Genomic DNA, 24,199 nt, shown 5'->3' on the forward strand with positions numbered 1-24,199 from the left:
AATGAAGCCAGTGGTTCTACAAACATACATTAAGAAACAGAAGTTGAGGTAGCAGAATACAACAGTCACTAATATGGCAGTATGTAAAATTGTGGATGTGTAACCGACGTGATTCTGCAATCTGCATTTGGGGTAAAATTGGGGGTTCATAACCCACTTCAATCTAATGTATGAAATATGATATGTCAAGAGCTTTGTAATGTTGTGAACAACCAATAAAAAATAAATAAAAAAAAATTTAAAAAATTTAAAAAATATTAAAAAAAAAAAAAGAAACAGAAGTTGATGTTCTATACATGCTTTCATAGATTCACGTCTTCAACTGGTAAAATCAAATATGCTTAGTTACAACAAGAGGTTTGGTAGAAGTTTCTCCTTACATAGGTTACTGACTATACTTTAATCTTAAATAGTTCTTTCCCTCCTTTAAGATAAAACTGTAAACCCTCCCAGATGTCATATATATTCCTAGTATGGCTCTAGAAACAGTTAGCAATACTTCAAAAAAATTGTCAGACATATTTCTGACCTTCAAATAAGTTTAAAGGTTAAGACTTCCCTTAAGAAGCACAGATAGCCTCATCCAACACAAGTAAGACAGTCTGCAAGATTACTATTTTATCCACCTTGTGGCAGCTCCTGAGAAGCTATTTGGAGTCTTAAGTTTGCATAGGTTTAGAAAACTTCTCTTTAAATGGAGCAGAGATTCATTGATGCAACATAAAGTAATAAAGCTGAATTTAAAGATAAGAAATATTGGAAGAAACTGACTTAAAAAAATGGCTCATGCCAGGTACAGTGGTGCACACCTGTAATTGCAGCAACTTGGGAGAAGGAGGCAGGAGATTGAAAAGTTCAAGGCCAACCTAGGCAGCTTAGCAAGACCCTATCTCAAAATTTAAAAAGAGCTGGAATATAGCTTAGTGGTAGAACACCTCTGGATTCAATCCCCAGTACCAAAATGAAAAAAGAAAAGAAAAAGAAAACATTTCGTAGAAGAGTATGCTCTTATAGTCCCAGCACTAAGAGGCTGAGGGGGAGAATCACCTGAGCCTAGGAGTTTAAGACTAGTCTAGGCAACATAGCAAGAGCCTGTCTCCAAAAAAAAAAAAAAAAAAAAGGCAAGAAAAGAGAGAGAGAAAGAGGTCAATATTAATTAATTCAACAACTATAGGCATCTAAAAAGTTATAACCTACAGCTTTTTTTGATTATTGGTTGTACAGTGGACAACCAATATGTATGGATGATGAATGGGTTTATTTACTACCATCCTCCTATCCTAAAAGATAAATCATGCCTCAATTCCCTTTAGTTTGGAATACTAGTAAAACTCAGCATACTCCTTGCCACCTCTAGAGCTAGGAAACATTGGTAAAGATAACAATTAGAAGAACTCTTAGATATGACCTTATGCAATCTCCCCCTATTCTACAAAGAAGAGCTCTTTTCTGCAACTTCCTGAGAGGCCTAATAACCTCTCCTAGAAAACTCTTGGGTCAGAATCATGTTCCTATTTCTGAAATAGTCCCATCTGTTATATAGTTGCTCCCTTCAGTAAGTTATCAGCTGCTTCAATCTTGATCCTAAATCAGTTTTTTAAAATCTCACAAATTAAGTTTACTTTTTTAATACCACATGATAGACCCTCAACATTTTTCCTTTCCAGGTTTAAATTAGCCTCAAACAAATTTCTCTGTCAGAAAAAGAAGGTGATATGGAAAAATGTAAAGCAGCTGACTAACTTCTTTTTCTAGGATGGAACTAAATACAAAATCAGAATGACAACTTTGTAGCTCTTCTTCACCTGTTGGCCAGGAAAGGATCATTACATGAACACCAGAAATAATTTTGGTGTCCAAGCACTGTTTCTCAGCCAAAAAAACTAGGAAAGCAAATAGATAAATGATAAATGATCTTTCACAACAGCCGCCTGTGGAATATGGTTACATATTCAAACTCAAGTTTTAAGGATCCATATAGTTTCCTTCATTCGTCGAAGATATAGGAAAATTTGAGTTTTAGATTCTTTTTCTTTCTTTCTTTTCTTTTTTTTTCTTTTTTTTTTTTTTTTTGGTACTGAGGATTGAACCCAAAGGCCCTCTACCCCTGAGCTCTATTCCCAGCCCATTTTATTTTACTTTGTGATACGTCTAAATTGCTGAGGCTGGCCTGGAACTTGTGATCCTCTTGCCTCAGCCTAGCAAGTTGTTAAGATTACAGTTGTGTATCACCACACCTGGCTACATAGCTACATCCTCATCCTTTTTTATTTTTTACTGAGACAAGGTCTCACTATGTTGCTGAGGCTGCACTTGAATTTATTTATTTATTTAAATTTTGGGGGGTAGTTATAGATGGACTGAAACCTTTATTTATTTATTTAAAACAAATTTTAAGTTGTTGATGGATCTTTATTTTATTTATTTTTATGTGGTGCTGAGGATCGAACCCAGAGCCTCACACATGCTAGGCAAGCACATTGTCACTGAGCTATAGTGCCAGCCCCTGGCCTTGAATTTATAATCCTCCTTTCTCAGCCTCCCAAGTTTCTGGGATTACAAGTGTGCACCACTGCACCCAACCTAGCTCCATATTTCTTTTGGTGTTTGCCTTCTTCTCTGGACACATGATCAGGGAAGGTGACCTTACCCTAGAGCCTTGGGGGACAAAGCTTAATTATATGAACCAATTATGATAATTCTGTTTCCTTTTTGTGGCTAGTTTTAGAAGGAACAAGTGACTCAATCATCACTAGCGAGACATGAGGGGACTTTGCTGGGTGGGCGGCTTCAAGGAAAAGCTTCCTAGAAAGGCTTCCCACTATATTTAAAGTTTTTTTTAAAAAAAAAAACTTAAAAAAAAAAGGCATCCTCTGCTGATGGTGATCTTGGGTGCAAATGATGCTGGGACTATGACAGCTGCCAACAAATGGGGGATGAGAAAGCAGAAGAAATAAGCCTACATATTTTTGTTTTGTTTTGGTAGATGGAGCATGCCTATATTTTATTTATTTTTACGTGGTATCAAGGATTGAATCCAGTGCTTCAAATGTTCTAGGCAAGCGCTCTGCCACTAAGCTCCAGCTCCAGCCCCAAGCCTACATTCTAAATTCTATGATGCAGACACTAAATTAGTCAACCTAGATCCTTCCTATCTCTGGACCTCTTGATATATGAGGTGATAAATCTTATCATTTAAGCTATTTTTTTTTAAGCTGAGTTTATTATCTCAGCACCCTGAGTGATAGTCACAAAAGATGTATTAACAGAGTGGACTATCTGAAAAGACAGGGAAGAATAGTTTTATAAATAGAAGTATCTGACAGGGAGAGAGAATACTAATATTAATAATAATAATAATAATAATCAGCTAAAACTTAATTGCTCACATTGTACCAACCACTATCCTAAAGTACTTTAAGCATCTTATTATTATCAGCATCACAATTTTATAAATAAACCAAGGCACAGAGGGTAAATAATTTGCTTAAGGTCATACAACTGGTATATCCCAAAGACAGAACTCAAACCCAGGAAATATGACTTGCTTTGGTATTTGCTTTCTCTCACTAATGGACTAGATGGTCAAAGACCAGAGAGGAAGCTGAAAAGTCCACTGAAGATACAAAAGGAACCATGGGATCTCATAATTGGAAGGGTACTTAGAAGTTTTCTCATTTAACCCCAGCATTCCTCAGCCACAGTCTTTGATAACTAGGTTCTTGAATCATTACTAACTCTGAAAAATGGTTGTCTTGGACCTGTTTGTATACCTCCAGTAAATGGAGTCTTCACCTCCAGAAACCAATAATTCCTTTTAGGAATACTCTGTAAAAAGGCAAAAATTCATCTCCGTATTATTTGTTCCCACTGGCCCCAGTTTAGCTTTCTGTGCCAGCTTTATAGAACATGCTTAATATTGCCCCCAGGTCAGTTCTCACAAAAGACAAACTTATCTTATTCCCCACTTAAGTCAGTCAGGTCTTCAAATCATTTTAAGTTTCTTCACCATTTTGCCTCTAGGAGAAAAGAAATTGTCATAACATACACAGCAGCTAACAATACTACTATTCCAAAGCTGTGATGTATTCAAAGATACACTAACTATAAAACCATTATTTCTAGACTCAGGCTCTCTTTTGCTCTCAAAAATAACATTTAATACACACACACACACACACACACACACACACACACACACACGCGCACACACACACACACTTTTAACGGTGCTGGGAATTGAACCCAGGATCGTACACATACAAGGCAAGTACTCTCTACCACTGAGCAACAGTCCCAATCCCAGTCCCAGTCCTGCAATCCTATGCAGAAGAATTTCCTTATTCTTGAGGCATAAGCATTCCTAGAAACAAAAATATTTTCTAGGCCAAAAAAGTGAAAGTTGCAGCTGAGGGACAAGACAATTTATTAACTAAAAAAGCCTTAAAAAGCAAGAACAGGGCTGGGGCTACGGCTCAGCGGTAGAGCGCTCGTCTAGCATTGTGAGGCCCTGGGTTCGATCCTCAAGCACCACATAAAAATAAATAAAAGTATCGTGTTTAACTACTTCTAAAAAATAAATTTTTAAAAATGTTTTAAAAAGCAAGAACAAAGCCAGAAAGTTAAAAGAGAAATAATTTCCACTTTTGATGGTTTATTTAGTATAGAGAGGAAATTCAGGGCTTGGGAAGTTGTTTTGTTTTTGGTGTGAAAGAAGTAGATAGGAACTATTTCATGTCTAACTTTGCCTAGAACAAAGCAAAGACATTACACTCCCAAGAAGGCCTTAGATGAGCCCTTTCCTACAACCTATTTGTGTACACTGTACACAGCATCCAGGCAAAAACACAATATCTAAGACAGAATATCTCCTGAGGACATTCAGTAGCTCAAAGGAGCACACAGGGGACTATTATATATGGGGGGCCAGCACGGGGAGTGAGGTAATAGGATGATACAGGGGAAGATGATTGGGAACCAAGATTCAGCAATTTCTTTCAGGGAAAATACTGTATATTCTCCATAATTTTTCTGACTGCCAAGGTAAGTACCTTTCATGACACAGTGATATTGTATATCCTTCCATCAACTCTACAAACAACTTTCTAGGCAACAGGCCAAAGGAATACATTATATAGGGGATGCTTAGAGAAGGAACGTTTCTCCCTTTTAATCTATGGCCAAGAAGAGGAAATGTAAGCAAAAAGACAATATGTAGGTACTAAAAATTCTGACTTACCCTGTGACAAATTCCCTATAAAGCTCTCTAGTCCTTTACTAATTCATATATCAAGAAAATATTACTCCAAATTGATACTCACATTTTAAAAAACTATTTAAAATTTAGGGGACAAAAAGAATGGATAAAAAATTGTGATATATAATGGAATACTATTCAATAATTTAAAAAAGAATGAACTACTTGTGTACTGATACACACAAAAACATGAACAGACCTCAAAACTATTATGATAAATTAAAGTAAGTAGCCCCACTCCCATATACAATTAGTTCAAGAACAAGAAAAACTAACTACAGAGACTGAAATCAGAAAGTGGTTGCTTAGGGTTTGAAAAGAAGAAAAAAAAAAAAAGGACCTGTCAAGAGTGATGGAAATATTCTTATTTGTGGCAGTGATTTCATGGATATATAGAATACAACTGTCAAGACTCATTCACTGAAGATTTAAGATCTATACATTTTATTATGTTATTTAACTCCACTAAAAAAAAAAAAAAAAAAAAAAAAAAAAAAAAAAAAAAACCTCCTGAGAATTAAGCAGCAGGGACTAAACATCCATAGAGTTAAAATGGATGGCCAGCTATAATCCCAGTGGCTCAGGAGTCTGAGACAGGAGGATCCGAAGTTCAAAGCCTTAGCAACTTAGTAAGGCCCTAAGAAACTTAGTAAGACCCTGTCTCAAAATAAAAAATAAAAAGGGCTGGGGATGTGGCTCAGTGCTAAAGTACCCCTGGGTTCAAAATCCCTGGTACCAAAAAAAAAAAAAAGAAGCCAGGTATGTTGTTGTACACCTATAATCCCAGCTACTGCTATACTGCTATGGCTGAGAAATGAGGATCACAAGTTTGAGGTCAACCTGGGAAACACAGTGAAACCCTGTCTCAAAAAATATATATGAAGGGGCTGGGGATGAGGCTCAAGCAGTAGTACGCTTGCCTGGCATGCGTGTGGCCCAGGTTCAATCCTCAGCACCACATACAAACAAAGATGTTGTGTCTGCCGAAAACTAAAAAAAAATAAATATTAAAAAAAATTCTCCATCTCTCACTCTCTCTTTTAAAAAAAAAATATATATATATATATATATATATATATGAGAAAACAAAATTCTGGGGTTGAGGATACAGGTCAGGGTAGAATGCTCGCCTAGCAAGAGCAAGGTCCTGGGTCTGATCTCCAGAACCAATACCAATCCCACTACCACCACCACCAACAACAACAAAAAAGGCAGAGGGTGGATTATAAACAACCAAACCAAAATGTTTAGGTGCTCACTGAATCACAAGACTTTTCTTATGTTTTCTGACACTGGAGCTAGGAAAAAAGGAAAAGGTGCTAATATTTGCTGAGCAAGAATATGTACACCTCAACTCATATCCACCAAGTGTAGTTAAGCAATTCAGAACAAAGTCATTCCACTCCTACATAGACAAACCAGACCCCTGGTGCTATCTGATTCCACAGTCTACATTCTTTCCATCACTTTTGATTTTTTTTTCTTTTTATTACTTCTATACATTATTTCATCCTAACATAACTGGGGTTTTTTTTGGAGGTGGGGTGGTACTGGGGATTGAACTCGGGGGTTCTTTACCAATGAACTTTATCCCCACCCCTTTTTATTTATTTATTTTTTTATTTTTACAAGGTATTGCTAAGTTGCTTAGGGCCTGATTAGGTTGCTGAGGCTAGCCTCAAACTTGCAAACCTCCTGTCTCAGCCTTCTGAGTCACTGAGATTACAAGTGTGTGGGGGGTTGCCATTACACCCAGCTTATCCTAAAATAACTTTTTTAAAAAATAACTCTTTATTAGGATATTTTTCAGTTGAAGAAATCAAAGCTCAGAGGAATTAAATAACTTTCCCAAATAAACAGAAGAAGGGCAAAAGGCAAGATACCAATTTGCTATTCTGACCTCAAAGCCAAGTTGTAGGTGTTCCAAGATGGCTGACCATTCAGGAGAGTTCTAGGATATGGAGTATGGCATGGGAAAGGTACCTAGATCTAAGGCCTTTTTTCAGAGACTATCAATAAAGACCAGATTTGGGGATTCAAAGATTAGGTTTATAAACTCTCCCATTTTTCCCTTCAACCTGATTCTACCCCTTTTAACTTTGAATTTTTTCATTTATAGAGAAGGAATTACTTGATCTTCTCAAGGTATAAAGTTTTATCTCCATTTTATTAAAAAAAAAATCTAACAAGCCAGGCACATTGGTGTATGCCTGTAATCTCAGGAGTTTGGGAGGCGGAGGCAAGAGGATTACAAATTTAAAGTCAGCCTCAGCAATTTAGCAAGACCCTAAGTACTTAGCAAGACCCTGTCTCTAAGTACAATATTTAAAAAAGGGCTGGGGATGTAGCTCAGTGGTTAAGTACCCCTAAATTCAATCCCTTGTACCAAAAAAAAAAAAAAGTGTAATATTAAGTGACATATTACTATGGGTAAGACCATATAATATGTTTAAGGGGCCAAGATTCAGGTCTTCCTGGTTTAAAATTCTATTTTTTTTTTCCCACTACAGTGTCAAAATAAAGGACAAAAAAGGAGCATAATAACTGCAAGCCAGAAGAGGTAAACATCTAACAGTACTTGGAAGGATGGAAAGGAAGGGCCTAGTGAGATATAAATGAGATATAAGTCTGTCCCTTCTTTTTTTTTTTTTGACACCAGGGATTGAACCCAGGGACACATAACTACTGAGCCACATCCCTGGTCCTTTTTTATTTTTTATTTTGAGATAGGGTCTCACTAAGTTGCTTAGGGCCTTGCTAAATTGCCCATGCTGACTCTGAACATAGAATACTCCTGCCTCATTCTCCTAAGATGCTGGGATTACAGGCATGTGCCACTCACTGCACCCAGCTTCTCCCTTAAGAAAGAAAACAGAATTTTGGGGAAGAATGTAAAGAACTTATGAAACATAAAGCTATAGTTGTGTGACAACCATCAAGGTCTTTAAGGACTGCAGAAGTCAATTGTCAACAGCCTTCACTACTACTATGTCTACAACAACAATAGTAATTGTGCCAATTTTCCCAACAGGGAAGGATGAAAACAATTCTGTTCTATAATTGCAGAAAAGCTTCACTAGTGGTAAAGGAAGCTCAAAGGAGTTATCTGGTGTCCAGAGCAATTCCTTAGGCAAAGTAGGGGGGAAAAAAAAACAAGATTAAAACATTATGGAGATATACCCTCCTCTCTTTGCTGAGTTATGTATTATGGCAATACTTACCCTAAAATGAGAACTGCAGGTGCTTTGATCAATGCACTAAAGTGTTAACAGGATCTTGTTACAGATTTTGTCAGCTTTTCTATATTCTTGGCCCAAAATGTCCATTTTATGTTCACCAACAAAATCATATATACTTCTCTTTCAAACAAACAAAAAGAGTATTGGAGGAATTTTGCCTTTACTACCTCCATTTTCTTTAGCTTTATTAAAAGCAATACCATTGTACAGACAATATCACAGAATCATAGAAAGAAAAAGACCTTGAAAGTTCATACTGTTTTCTCCCATCCCCTTGAAAAACTGCTCCCAACTCAAATATATGAGATATCTGAGAAAAAGGGGAAAAAATCACAATTTATCTTCTGTTCAAGGCATTTTCAGGATGCCTTCTATTGCTACCTTAAATGCCACACAGCTAAGTCTATCCTGCTCTGCCCATGATGACTTCAGATCAATGCTACTACCACTACCTTTTAGGTGGGAAGGACACCTCAGGCAATAATTTAGTATTAAAAGAATCCTTCAAAATCATTTATCAAATATGAGACTGGCCAGAGAAATTAGGTAACAGTCCATTTTTATAAGAAAGAATCAGAAATCTTTGAAAATTATTAGCCATTAAGCATCTATTGCAAAGAAGAAACTGATATTTATTCCCCATTATCTAATCACCTCTTTCATAAGACAATCATCCAATTTTCGTTGAGGCAAAATGGCTTCCTGAAAAAGTTACATATATACCAACCACTATGGTAGCAAAAATGTACTAAGTTCTAGTCCATGAGATGCAAGCAGAATGTAGTGTTATGCGCTAAAATGTGTGCTCCCTCCCCAAATTCATGTGTTGAAGCCCTAACCCTCTAGTACCTCAAAATGTGACTATACTTGGCCTTTATTGATGCAATTAAGTTAAAGGTGGCTGGCAGGATGGACCCTAATCAAATCTGACTGGTATCCTTTTGTTTGGCTTTGGTATCAGGGATTCAATCCAGGGACCTGCTACCATTGAGCTACGTTCCCAGCCCTTTTTTATTTTTTAGAGACATGGCCTCACTAAATTGCCTGAGCCTCAAACTGGTGATCCTCCTGCCTCATCCTCCCAAGTAGATGGGATTACAGGTGTGAGGCAACCTGGCAGCTTTTTAAGACGAAATTTAGATACACAGAGGGATAGCAGAGGCATGGCGTGCAGAGAAAAGACCAAGTGAGGACATAGAGAGAAGGTAGCCATCTGGACATCACAGAAAGCTCAGGAGAAACCAAATCTGCCATACTAAGGTGTCTTGGATTTCTAACCTCTGGAACTGTGAGATAATAAAACATTTCTGTTGTTTAAATAAATCAGCCTCTGTTCTTTTGTTATGGCATATCTAGTAAACACAAATAATCAAGCAAGTGGACAACCCACTAATTCCTGTTAACTTGTTAAAGTAAAGGCTGGCACTCTGGCAGTCATACAGGATATCAGGATATAAAACCACAGACACAGATACCTAGGTCCCTGAGTAGACTAGCTGTGGTCTAATTACCTCCAGATTTCTTGAATATAAGAGAAAAATAAACTTCTCTCTTGTTTATGACATTTTTTGTATTTTGTTGTTAATTACAGCAGTATTCTCCCTACTTGGTATCCCATGTAAGCAAAATATATACACACACTAGGTAATAATGATGATGATGAAAATAAAAATAAACATTTTCTATAGGCAAGAAATCCTATAGATATACCCTGAAGCTGAAATATACTGGGGAGGACATATAAAATAAGGAGAATTGCCATTTTTTGGAGAATATAAGGGTACCACCTTTGTACCTAAAAATACCTCAGCTGTAAGGAAAAAGATGAACACTATTATAGTGTGAATTAGGGGCAGCACTCATCAAAATAAAGGACATCCCACCTCCACAGTGTAGGAAGCAGCTAACATGTTATAGTGAATAAGATTATGAATTTTATAGTTTTACATGAATTTGATCATGTGACTACTTTTCCAAAACTTACTAATCATGTAACTAAGCCTTAGTTCCTTATCCATAAGATAGGTGTGATATACATATCTTATAGGGGCCCTGTAAAATGACATTAGACAAGTGTTATGTGCCTAAGACACAGTAGATAGGTCAGTAAATGTGAATTTCTCCTAATTATAATCTACAGTGAAAAGGCAGAGAAAGAGAATTGAGATTTTTTCCCCTTGTTTTCAATGGTATTGCTTTTCTCTTATGAGTTAACATATTTTTACTCAGAATTAGCATCTTATATATAGCCTTCTCCTAGCCAATACTGAATCCATATTACCCTGCATAGGTGAGACCTTTGCCAATATTAATGGGAATGAGACTATGAAAGACTGCAAGAAAAAAAAAAAAAAAGAATGGCATCTATCAAGTATACCCTTTCCTAGACTTCACTTCCCACTTTTCTTAGTATGTTAGTACTTTAAGAACTGTTGTGCCTGGTGTGGTGGTACATGCCTATAATCTCAGCAACTCAGGAGACCGAGTCAGGAGGATTATAAATTTGAAGCCAGCCTTGGCAACTGATATAGCAACACCCTCAGCAATGTAGTAAGACCCTATCTCAAAATAAAAAGGACTAAGGACATAGCTCAGTGGAAAAGCACACCTGATTCAATCCCTGAGCCCTAATCAAATCTGACTGGTATCCTTTTATTTGTTTCATTTTTGGTACCAGGGATTCAACCCAAGGACCCTTTACCATTGAGCTACACTCACAGCCCTTTTTTATTTTTTAGAGACTCAGTCTCACTAGTTGCCCAGGCAAAAGTAATTGTTTTTAAAGAGCTGGGGATGTAGCTCAGTGATAAAACACTTGCCTGGCCTGCACAAGGCCCTGATTTCTAACCCTAGCATGCGTGTGCTAGCACACACACAAACACACACACAAATTATTTTTAATTTTTCAATGTACCAGTGATTCAACCCAGGGGTGCTTTACTGCTGAGCTACACTCCTACCCCTTTTTGTTTTTTGAGACAGGGTCTCACTAAATTGCTTTGAGCTTTGCAATTAGCTGAGGTTGGCCTTGAACTTGTGATCCTCCTGCCTCAGCCTCCCAAACTGCTGGGATTACAGGTATGTGCCACTATGCTCAGCTTTCAAATTTTTTCTTACAGTAAAATACATATAAAAGTTCCCATCTTAATCATTTTTAAGTGTACAATTCAGTAGTATTAAACATATTCATAATGTACAATCATCTTTTCATCTTTTAACACTGAAACTATACTTATTAAACAATAACTCCTCATTTTTCCATTCCCCAGCCCCTGGAAACCACCATCTACTTTTATGATTTTGACTACTTTGCCTCATATAAAAGAAGAACCATAGTATTTATCTTTTTGTGACCAGCTTGCTTCACTTAACATAATGTCCTTGAAATTCATCCATGTTGTAGTATGTAAGAACTCCTTCCTTTTAAAGTCAAACAGATTCTACTATATATACATATATACACCAACTTTGCTATCCATTCATCTGATGATGGTTACATGGGTTACTTTTAACATTTTAGCTATTGTGAATAATGCTGCCATGAACACAGGTTTAAAAAATCTCATCAATACCCTATTCTCAGTTTTTTTGGATAAATATCCAGAAGTGAGATTTCTAGATCATGTTGTAATTATTTTTAATTTTTTGAGGAACTTGCCAACAGTGTGCAAGGATTCCAGCTTCTCCACATCCTCACTATTTTTTAATAATAGCCATCCTAATGGGTATGAGATGATATCATTATAGTTTTGATCTGCATTTCCCTAATGATTGGTGATATGAGCATCTTTTCATGTGCTTATCAGTCACTTATATATTTTCTTTGGAGAACTGTCTTTGGCTTTTTTTTTTTTTGGGGGGGGGTGATGCTGAGGTTGGAATTAGGACCTTGTGCATGAAAGGTGTGCTAGTCATTATTTTCATTGCTGTGACCAAAATACCTACAAAGAACTATTTAGAGAAGGAAAAATTTATTTTGGGCTCAGTTTTAAAAGTTTTGGTCCATGACTGGCTGGCTGATTCCATTGCTCTCAGCCCATGTGAGGCAGAACACCATTGTGGAAGGGTCTAGCAGAGGAAAAGCTGTTTACCTCATGGTGGCTGGGAAGCAACCTTCATTTCCCTGTGTTTTTTCCTAAACAGCACCCAGAGTGACTGTTTAAAAACAGTGCCTAATCATTTTACACTTTTATTCAAAATCCTCCAAAGGCTAACCATTTCATTCAGAGCAAAAGCACAAATTCTTAAAATAATCTACAGGACCTTAAATGCACTGACCACAGTTTGCTCTCTGACCCCATCTCTTCAGACTGTTCTCCCTACCTATGCAGTTCCATTCACACTGGTTCCCCTTATATCCAAAAATCACCTTAGGATGATTGCCTTTACTGTTCTTTCTACTTTGATTGGTCTTTACCCAGATAACATCATGTCTTGCATATGCAAGTCCTTCAGATCTTTACTCCAATGTCATTCAACAAGCTCTTCTTTGGTCATAATAACTAGTTACAAAACTCTAAATATATAGCCAGGTGCAATGGCATATGCCTGTAGCTATGCCATTAGCTACTCAGGAGGCTGACAAGATTGCTTGAGGCCAGGAGTTCAAGTCTTAGCGTGGGCGACAGAGTAAGACCCAGTCACAAAACAAAACAAACCCAAATAAGTTCTATCCCACTTCCTTACCCTTATTTTCCTCCTCAGCATTTGTCACTATTTAATGCTTTATTTTACAAATTTATCTTGTTAGTTATCTAACCATTATACACACCAAAGAGGATAGGGGCTTTTGATTTTGTTTTGTTCACTATATATAATTAGAACATACAAATGTGGCTGGCACATAATACAGTTTTTTTAAATAAAGAAATGAAAGTCATTTGCTAAAACAGTTATAGAATTTTATGTGGCAAAGCTGGAACTCAAAACTGACTACAACAAGTAGGACATGGTTGTGCTTGCCTGTGGCTTGGAAGGCTGAGGCATGAGGATCATGAGTTCAAAGCCAGCCTCAACAACTTAGCAAGGCCCTAAGCAACTCAGTAAGGACCTGTCTCTACATTATTACCCTATATACATGTATGATTACACTACTGAAATGATTATGAACCATGAGCAGACAAAGGAATGAGAAGTTGAGCTCCATTTGTGTACTATATGTCAAAATGCATGCTACTGTAAAAAAAAAAAAAAAAAAGAAAGAAAAAAAGAAAAGAACCTGTCTCTAAATAAAATACAAGAAAGGACTTGGGAGGACTGGGGCTGTAGCTCAGTGGCAGAGCACTTGCCTAGCATGCGTGAGGCCCTGGGTTCAACCCTCAGCACCACATAAAAATAAATAAATGAAGATATTGTATCCATCTGTGGCTAAAAAAAAATATTTTAAAAAAAGAATATGGGCTGGGGATGTGGCTCAAGCGGTAGCGCGCTCGCCTGGCATGTGTGCGGCCTGGGTTCGATCCTCAGCACCACATACAAACAAAGATGTTGTGTCTGCTGAAAACTAAAAAAAAAAAAAAAAAAAAAAATATATATATATATATATATATATATATATATATATATATATACATATATAAATTCTCTCTCTCTCTCTCTTAAAAAAAAAAAAAAGAATATGGGCTGGGGTTGTAGCTCAGTAGTAGAACGCTTGGTGAGGCTCTGGGTTCGCTCCTCAGCACCACATAAAAATAAGTAAATAAAAATATTGTGTCCATCTGCAACTAAAAATTATTTATTAAAGGAAGGGCTGGGGTTGTGGCTCAGTGATAGAGCACTTGCCTAGTTTATCTGTGAGGCACTGGGTTCAATTCCTAGCACTACATAAAAGAAACTAAATAAGCAAAATAAAGGTATTATGTTCATCCACAACTAAAAAAATAAAAAATAAAGAATACAGTTACCAAAAAAAAAAAAAAAAGCATATAATTACAGTGTTCATATTTAACAGCAAATTTTGAGAAAGGGGAAAAAAGTGCTCTTCTGGAAACATTTTACTTCATTGCTCTACATACAATTATAGTATTAATGCCAAGTCACTGGGCTGGGGATGTGGCTCAAGTGGTAGCACGCTCGCCTCGCGTGCGTGCGGCCTGGGTTCGATCCTCAGCACCACATACAAACAAAGATGTTGTGTCTGCCGAAAACTAATAAATAAATAAATATTAAAAATTCTCTCTCTCTCTCTCTCTCTCCCCCTCCCTCCCTCCCTCCCTCCCTCCCTGTCTCACTCTCTTTAAAAAAAAAATAAATAAATAAATAAATAATGCCATGTCACTGAAAAAAATGAATTTTGCAAGGTTAAATGATGATGTGTTTTATGTTCTATCTGCTCATTGGCTCTTAGGTCAGCCAATCTGATCCAGGGCTCCATAGCAACAGGCTCTATTACTAAGAACTACAAGATGAGAGTCTCCTTGCTTTTTTCTTCTTTTCTTTCTTAAAAAAGCATTTCCCATAAACACTGCTGCAAATGCCATCAGAGAACAGTCTCCACAGACAAATAAGCAATGTTGCCATTCTAGCACACTAAAAATGAATAATTTCCTTTTAGAGGACAGTGAATAGCAATGACAATAAATCTAGACAAATAATAAGGGATTCTAAAAACCCTGGAGATTTTTTAAAAAATATATTTATTTTTTAGTTTTAGATGGACACAATATCTTTATTTTGTTTTTATGTGGTGCTGAGAATTGAACCCAGTGCCTCATGCATGCTAGGTGAGCACGCTACCACTTGAGCCACATCCCCAGCCCCAAAACCCTGGAGATTTTTTTAAAAATATTTTTTAGCTGTAGATGAACACAATACCTCCATCCATTTTTATGTGGTAGGGAGGATCGAACCCAGGCCCCACTTACGCAAGGTGCACGCTCCACCACTGAGCCACAATCCCAGCCCCAACCCTGGAGATTTTTCCTTATTTAACTTCAGTAGAAAAATTCAGGAATCTTTGGCCAGAAAACCAACACCAGCATAAATTGAAGGATTTAAGCAGGATTTACCCAGCTCAGGTCACAATACTAAAGCCTCCCATGACACAAGATACAGAGAAAGAGGTAGAGGTAAAGGTTTTAACTTTGGATTGCTGATAAGTTTCACATAACTTTTTTAGAATGTTAAAATGAGCATGGAGGGGCTGGGGTTGTGGCTCAGTGGTAGAGCACTTGCCTAGCATGTGTGAGGCACTGGGTTCAGATTTGATTCTCAGCTCCACATATACATAAATAAACAAAGGTCCATTGACAACTAAAAAAAAAAATTTTTTAAATTGAGCATGGAAACTCACATAGCTTATGCCATATTCCCCATATTCTCATTCACAGTCAGCTCCTACATTCCTTGGATTCTATTATGTTTGTCCTTTTTTCTACACTCCCCGACATTTAAAGGGGGTGGGGGGGACTGCTATGTCCTATTGCTGGAATACAAGGTACTTGCTCTTCACGTTTCATATGACCCTATTCCTTCTCCCTGGACTATAAACTTCCTTGACTGAGATAATTACAAACTGCATGAGGAAACGAAACAAAAAACAAACTACCCCTACCAAAAAATAAAAAAGCCATCATTTACCTCAGCAGCATTCTTTGACATTCTAAAATCTACCTGGCATATTACAAGGTATTCCCCTTTCCTGGCATGCTGTTCCCCAATAATTGATGTAATATCTCATACTGTAACAATCAACTTTGTTCCCAACCTTCTGGTGTATGGTGGTAAGCAAATGCTGAGAACTAGACAGTATCTGAGAAGTCAGGGTCAAATTAGTTGGAAATTGCGCATTTTCATCTGGTTCATGTGTTGCATGTGTTTGTGACAAATATATACAATATAAAATTTGCAATTTTAATAATTTGTAAGTGCTCAGATATTAAGTACACTTTCACAGTCACGTATTACAAAAGACCCATTAACAGACTACAGTCATTCTTTTGATGATTATTTAAGGAACATTCATTTATTGTACAAGTCTCTTATACAGATACTTCTCAAGTTACAATGGGGTTACATCCCAATAAACCAACTGTAAGTTGAAAATATCCTAAGTAGAAAATGTATATAATACATCTGACCTACACTCATCATAACTTAGCATCACAGTACACTGTAGAGTATTGGTTGTTTACCCTTCATGAATGTGCGGCTGACTGGGAGCTGGGGCTCACTGCTACTGTCCAACATCTTTTGTGTTTTGGTACCAGGGATTGAAACCAGGGGCGCTTAACCTCCGAGCCACATCTCCAGTCCTTTTATATATTTTATTTAGAGACAGGGTCTCAGTTTGCTTAGCGTCTTGCTTTTTGCTAAGGCTGGCTTTGAACTCACGATCCTCCTGCCTCAGCCTCCCAAGCCACTAGGATTACAGGCATGAGCCAACATGGCCAGGTTAATCTTTTTCTTATTTTGAGACAAGGTCTTGCTAAGTTATCTAGGGCCTTGCTAAGTTGCCAAGGCTGGCTTTGAACTTGTAACTGTCCTACCCACATCTTGAAAGAATATCATACTGCATACTGCTAGCCTGAGAAAAGTTCAAAATTTTAAATATCAGGGCTGGGGTTGTGGCTCAGCGGTAGAGTGCTCGCTCACCTAGCACATGCGAGGCCCTGGGTTCGATCCTCAGCACCACATAAAATAAATAAATAAATTAAATAAAGGTATTGTGTCCAGTTACACCTAAAAAAATAATAAAAATAAAAATTTAAATACCATTTCTACTGAGTGCATATCATTTTTACACCATCATAAAATCAAAATAGCATTGTCAAATCATCCTAAATTGGGGACCATAGTTTGCATTAAGAACTACTATAGGGGCTGGGGTTGTGGGCTCAGTGGTAGAGTGCTTGCCTAGCAAGTGTGAAGCCCTGGGTTTGGATCCTCAGCACCACATATAAATAAATAAAATAAAAATATTGTGTCTATCTAAATAAAAAGAACTATTATAATGGATTTGAGGGCTGAATTGAGATGTAGCTCAGTGGCACAGTGGTTTGCCTGGCGCCCAGCAAAGCTAAAAACAAACAAACAAGAAAACCTCCAAACTATAGTGGATATAAAAGTAGTCAAATGTTAAAAATCTTTGACATTACTACTACTATGATGTCATTTTCATGCAGAATTTAGTTTCATACATGCCCACCCCAACTCCCAAACAAGCTCAAAGTAGATAGATGTCTAGATCTTTTTGTTAGCACTGAGTTCCAAGGAACTCACAAGGACAGAGTAACATAAGCAACAACAGGCAGAAAATTCCAGAAATTCCTGAAACTGAGAAAATCTTTTCTGTTTCAAATATCCCAGAAATGCTTAAGGAGGCAACCCAGAAAAGGGGATAGATACAACTCTTAGTGGGAGTCATAAAATGTATTAAATCTTTTTTTTTTTTTTTTTTTTAAATAACAGTAAGTGCTGGCACAGTGGCACACATCCTTAATCCGAGAGATTTGGGAGGCTGAGTCAGAAGCTTCACAATTTTGAGGTCAGCCTGGGCAATTTAGCAACACCATGTTTCAAAATTAAAAATAAAAAGGGCTGGGGTATTGTCAGTGGGAAAATGCTCCTAATTCAATGTAGGTGGAGAGGTGCTGCCAAGAAAGTCACTACTATTCCTCTCTATATATTGAAGTTCCTCTCTATACCATCATTCTATCAAAAACAAAAAACAAAAACAAAAAAAATTTAATTCTAGCCATGTAGTTTTAAGATTCTGGGCCAGTAGGTATAGAAGAGCATATTTATTGACTTCCAAAGGACAAGAAACTACATGACTATTCAGACATTTATCAGTGATGTTATCCCCCAATATGAAAACCCTAGGCTCTGACCACAAGAAGGCTATCTTCCTCCTATATTAATAGCAGTAGCTATCATTTATATGAGCATTTACTATGTTCCAAACACTATGTTTAGGAATTTATATGATTACATTTAACACATTCTAAAAATTTACTTTCAGGTATTAAGAGTGGGGATTTAAAGTTTTTAAATGCTTTTATGATTAGAAAAGTAAAGGTGGGCTGGGGATGTGGCTCAAGTGGTAGTGCGCTTACCTAGCACGCGTGAGGCGCTGGGTTCGATTCTCAGCACCACATAAAAATAAAATAAAGATATTGTGTAAAAAAAAAAAAAGAAAGAAAAGTAAAGGTTTCTTTATACTTAAAGAAAACACATACAAGTATAGAAAAGGAAGTAAAAAATCACTCATAAATTTGTAACCCAGAAATTACTGCCATTAATAAAAACAGTTTTTCTTTATTTTTTGTTTCCATAATTGTATGGAATTGATATCCATAAACAACCATTTTCCATTTTTAATTACTTTTAACATAAAGTCATATTCTATGATACATATGTGTTATAAATTAGTTAACCATTTCCCTGTCACTGAAAATTTAGGCAGTCTTAATTTTTATTTATTTTTATTTTTAAAATTTTATTTACTTATTTGGTACTGGGAACTGAACTCAAGGATGCTTAACCACTGAGCCACATTCCCAGATCTTTTTTTTTTTTTTAATTTTTAAATTTGTTTTAATTAGCAGTAGAATGCATTTATGCACTTTGATATATCATACATAGATGGGGTATAATTTCTCATTTTTCTGATTGTACATGTTGTAGAATCACATCAGTCATGCAGTCACGTGTGTGTGTGTGTGTGTAATAAAATCTATTTCATTCTACTATCTTTCCTATCCCCATATCACCTCCCATCTCCTCCCTTCACTCCCTTCTACCTAATCTAAGGTAACTCTATTTTTCCCTAGTGCCCCCCACCTCAATTAATCAGCAGCCAAGTAACTAGCCCTTTTTTAAAATATTTTATTTTAAGATAGGGTCTCACTAAATTTCTGAGGCTGGCTTTGAACTTGCAATCCTCCTGCCTTAGCCTTCCAAGTCACTGGGATTACAAGTATGTACCACCAGGCCTGGCAGTTAATTTTTATAATAAAATAATGCTATGATAAACATCTTTATACCTAAATCTTGTTTACAATTCTCATTAACACTCCAAGAAAAATGTATGAAAGAGTTTTAGAAATAAAAAAATTTTCCCTTAACAGAATTAGTGTTTCTCATGTTAATTCTTAGTGAATTACCATGAAGCCAAAGTGCGGTGTTTTAATGACAGGGGTATTGTTTCACCATGTCCCAGTGTAGTGCTTCTCACTTTTAAATTTTTCTTTAGTTCACCATCCTGTCTCCCCAATAGCATGAACACAAAGCTTCATAACAAACAAACAAAAAGAATGCCACTCTAAGTTTTTAATGTGAAATTAAAAGATAAGAGGAAATAGGATATTGGATCTTCTAGTATTTGTGATCTGATATCTGGCCCATTTAAAATTGTAGATTTTTTGGCTGGGGGTGTAGCTCGATAATAGAATATATGCTTAGCATGCATGAGGCCTAGAGTTTAATGCCACCATCACATTCACACTAATGATATTAAGGAATATTTAGACATAGTACTTCATATAAATCATAGTCTCACAAATATATGAAAAAAGAAGAAAATCAACATCAACTCACATAGAGAAAAGCAAAGATAACAAAGATTCAAAGGTAGACATCAAAGACAGTATCTTAAGATTTGAAAGTAGATCAGAAACAATAGTAAAAAGTAAAACAGGGGCTGGGGATGTGGCTCAAGCGGTGGCGCGATTGCCTGGCATGCGTGCGGCCCGGGTTCGATCCTCAGCACCACATACAAACAAAGATGTTGTGTCCACCGAAAACTAAAAAATAAATATTAAAAAATTCTCTCTCTCTCTCTCTCAAAAAAAAAATCCTTAAAAAAAAGAAAAAAAGTAAAAAGTAAAACAGAAAAAAAAAAACAAGCCAACACTCTGTAGAAGTCAAAAGATGAATGATGGTCAAGAAAGAAAAAAAAAGATTATAAAGCTGCTAATCTTTTTAAATGAACATAGTCTCAATTTGGCTTCTGAATATTAAATTAGAAAAGATAACTCCTAAAAGGATCAACTGTGTCAAAGTAAAGCTGAAATGCTTACATCATACTTAAATTCATTATAAGAAGTCTCTTAAATAGCTCAAAAGTCTCTTCTGGTTTCCTCAAAAATTACATGTGATCTGAAGTCACAAATGGTATATTCCTATTTAATTTCTTAATACAAACAATCATGGCTAATACTAACTAAGCCTTCAAAATGACCAGGAACTGTCTTAAAGGCTTTATATATAATAACTCTTAATTTCAAAACAACCCTCCTAGGTGGGTGTTATCATTATCCTCATTTTATATATAAAGAAATGGAGAGAGGTTAAGTAATTTGTCCAGGGTAACTGAATTAGCAATTGGTAAAGCTGAGTAATGAACTCCAGAGTACAAGCATTCAATCAGTAAGTATGCTTTTTCTAAAGAGAAGCTTAACAGGCTATACAATAACAGGCAGGTGGTGGTGGTGGTGGTAGGCTGCGATAGGAAGACAACAGTAAGAATTAAATTATCCTAGAATGATGCTAACACACCTTTTGCAAAAACTACCCTTGATCTTTCCCTCCTCCTCCTAAAAGAAGAAAAATAAATAAAGATTAAAAAGAAACTGACATTTTACTTCTCTAGCAACTTTCAACAGCTTTCTTTCCTCAACCTTTTCTAAAACCTTGATGATTAGAAAACAAAGATTTTAAAAGATATAATTTTTGGTCAAAATAAAATGATCTTCTGGTAAACCTTCCCTTGGTAATGACAGAAACATTTAAGAAAGACTTTTGGTCTATCCCAGCCACCCCCAAACAGAAGGAAAACCAACTTAACAGAACTGTCTTCTTTTAATTTCACATTGGTTTTGTTTCCCCCTCAAAGGCTATTCCTGTTCTAGTTGCAGACGGGAACGCTCCCAGTGACGTCAAGGCAGTCTCCCAGCAACGATTAATAAGGATTGTCCACCACAGGGGTTTCCTGAAAAGCTAGCAAGAAATTATCCACATATTTGCTGCAATATCAAGATGCAAAGATGTGAAGGAATTTCTCTTAACCTTGTAACTCCAGTCTCTGGCAAGCTTCTAAATAGGTTATTCTTCCGGAATGCTCTCCATTTACCCAGAGGTTATTTTCCTTTCCTCTAGCCTTCCCCCACACTGCTTCTCTCCAAATAAAATTAGATTTTGTTAGTTTGAAACATTTATAGTTGAAATAAATATTAATATAATGGAGCTACAATAGCAAACAGGGCTGCATAATCTAATCTGAAAACCAGACATTATTACTCTTTTTTACTTCATACAAAGAATTTAGAATAAATGAAAGTACAACAGAAAAGAAAATCAAGATAGAAAATATGCCAGCAAGTTTTTAAAGGCACATTTCCACATATACTATCCAAACACACATCCACAGACAGGCAACTCTTAAATTTACCTAGGCTCTAGCCTATTGAGTTTTTCAAATTGACCTCTGCAGGCATACCTCCAAAGATCAGCAGTATTAAGATGGAGTTGCATAAAAGGAAGTAGAAGCCCAAACATTCAATCCAAAAAAGATGGGCTGGATTGTTATGCTCACACATAGGAGTATATCTAATATTTTTCTCCTAAACCAGAGTGGCAAAGAATTTTATATAACTACCCATTTTTGAGGTCTGAAAAACAACATACTAGCTGTCTGATCAGAATCAGTGCAAATAAAGCAGAAAATTTCCAAATTTGAAAACTCAACCTAGAATTATTAATGGATCCTAGGTTCCAGAAAGCTTATGAGCTCCCTTTCCTTCCATATTTAGAAAAAGCAGTTAGGCAAAATTCATTAGCATCAGGACTTACAGGGTTAATTCAGGCACCCTGCTTCAGCGATCCTGACTTTCAGTCTGAGCCTATTCTAAAAGGAAACAAAACAATACCCCTATCATTAAAACACCCCATTTTGGCTTTAGCTCTATTTAATTGTACCCAGTTTTGTCATCATCAAGTCATAGAAGAAGAACGCACCGCTTCAGATGGATTTTTCTTCTTCCTTCTCTCCGTTCCCTCCCTCTCAGAAGAAAAAGACTGCAAACAAAATCACTACGTCACTGGCGGTAGAGGGAATCCCATCTCTGCACTCTTTATAAACCAAAGCCGGCAAACAAAAACAAGTCAATTTTAAGAAACAAGGGAACAAACAAGTACAAAAAATACAAAGTGATAAAACCAGAACAAATTCATACAATGGCCTTAATACATAAAAAGGCACTTTTAGTAAAAAGGTTTAACAAATTCCTCCAAGGATGTTTATAATCACAAAAGCTTCCTAGACATAGCAAAGGTGACATATTTCTTCTTATTACATTTAAAGACTAGGGGACAGTTACATAAAGACATAGGACAGAGAAGCATATTCACCAGCCGGGTGTGGATAGCTGGGTAATGACACAGTGAAGGATATTTATAGGGGATTCCCTGCTTCCTGCAATGTGCGTCAACAGCATCACCAAAGAGAACAGAAATCACCACTGTTCTCATAAGCTAAATCTGAATGAAGTATTGCTTGAAATAGCCAGGGAAGAGGTAGAATCTGAATACAGTAAAAGTTCTAGCAAACCTAGTTTTTAAAATATTTTAAAGATTAAAAAAGAACAAACGAAAATGCCCACAAAACCCTCACAAAATTTAACATTTGAAAATTCTCTAATTTCTCCACTGTTTATAATAGAGTTAAATAGACCAAGATAGAAAAGACACCATTCTTTGTAGCTTCTTCCCTCCCAGCCTGTGAAGTTCAAGGACTTTTATATAAAGCAAGAAAATCATCCAAAACTCACCCCAAATGGAGGATCAGCATTTACACCAACAGCAAGCTCACATTATTAATGGAGACCTCATTGTAAGAATCTGTTCTGCCGGAATTTTGCGGAAGAAATTCCTTCTGGGAAACCTGTGCTTCTTCCCCCGCCCACAGTCCCCACACCCACCCCCTTCACCCTTGAATGAAATTGCTAGTGATCCTTGCTGCGGTGTCTCCGACAAGCTAATTGCTCTGACAAGCAGCTCTGAAGCAGACCATGGCCCAGCTGTTCTAAGAGATGTCACCCAGAGCTCTGCCAACAGTCTCTCTCTCTCTGTCTCTCCCTCTCACACCACACACACACACACACACACACACACACACACACACACACTGCAAGAGCACCCTCTCCCACCTCCTCTTCTTGCTCTCATTCAAGTAGTTCAGTGGCATGCCTGCCTCCACACTGCTCTGATGATAGCTTTTAAAGACACAGCAGCAACTCCTTTCTTCTGCACATGTTCATGCCAAAATAAAGTCTTTTTGGTGAAGAATAATGATTTGCAATATGTACCAGATTAAAAGTTCACCTTTAAATTTACTTTTACATTTATTCACCTGCAAAATAATCAAGGTCAGGGGCCTTGTAGCTTTTTAAGGACAATAGCTTAAAAACTACTGGGCTCAACTTTAGAAATGTAAAACAAAGACTAATCCTAGTTACAGAGAATTCTCTTTCCAGTGAACTATATTTAGTAAAATCATTTTTCATTTTGGAGCAGAAGGCAGGCAGCATAGAATACTAGAAGCTACCTGTTCCCTCTGCCATATTTGCCCCTAAAGGATGGAGAGAAAACTTTGGTTATAAAATGAAGGAATAAAAAAAATAGTGAAGGGGCTGGCGATGTGGCTCAAGCGGTAGCGCGCTCGCTTAGCGTGTGTGCGGCCCGGGTTCGATCCTTAGCACCACAT

General features: G+C 36.8%; 1 protein-coding gene across 7 annotated transcripts in view; it reads right to left on the reverse strand.

Moving 5' to 3' along the window:
• R3HDM2 (R3H domain containing 2) overlaps window positions 1-24,199 on the reverse strand; it is a 155,388-nt gene that overhangs the window by 49,310 nt on the left and 81,879 nt on the right. The window contains exon 1 of one of the 7 annotated variants that reach the window (XM_081310454.1): window positions 23,265-23,285. The exons of 5 other annotated variants lie outside the window; for them this stretch is intronic. The gene's annotated coding sequence lies outside the window, so the exon portion shown is untranslated. Of the gene's footprint in view, window positions 1-22,452; window positions 22,490-23,264; window positions 23,286-24,199 lie in introns of those variants that run through there. One more of the 7 variants, XM_081310453.1, reaches the window with a different exon arrangement.

This window comes from Spermophilus citellus (genome assembly GCF_964194105.1).
Source record: "Spermophilus citellus genome assembly, chromosome: 10".
Lineage (NCBI taxonomy): Eukaryota > Metazoa > Chordata > Mammalia > Rodentia > Sciuridae > Spermophilus > Spermophilus citellus.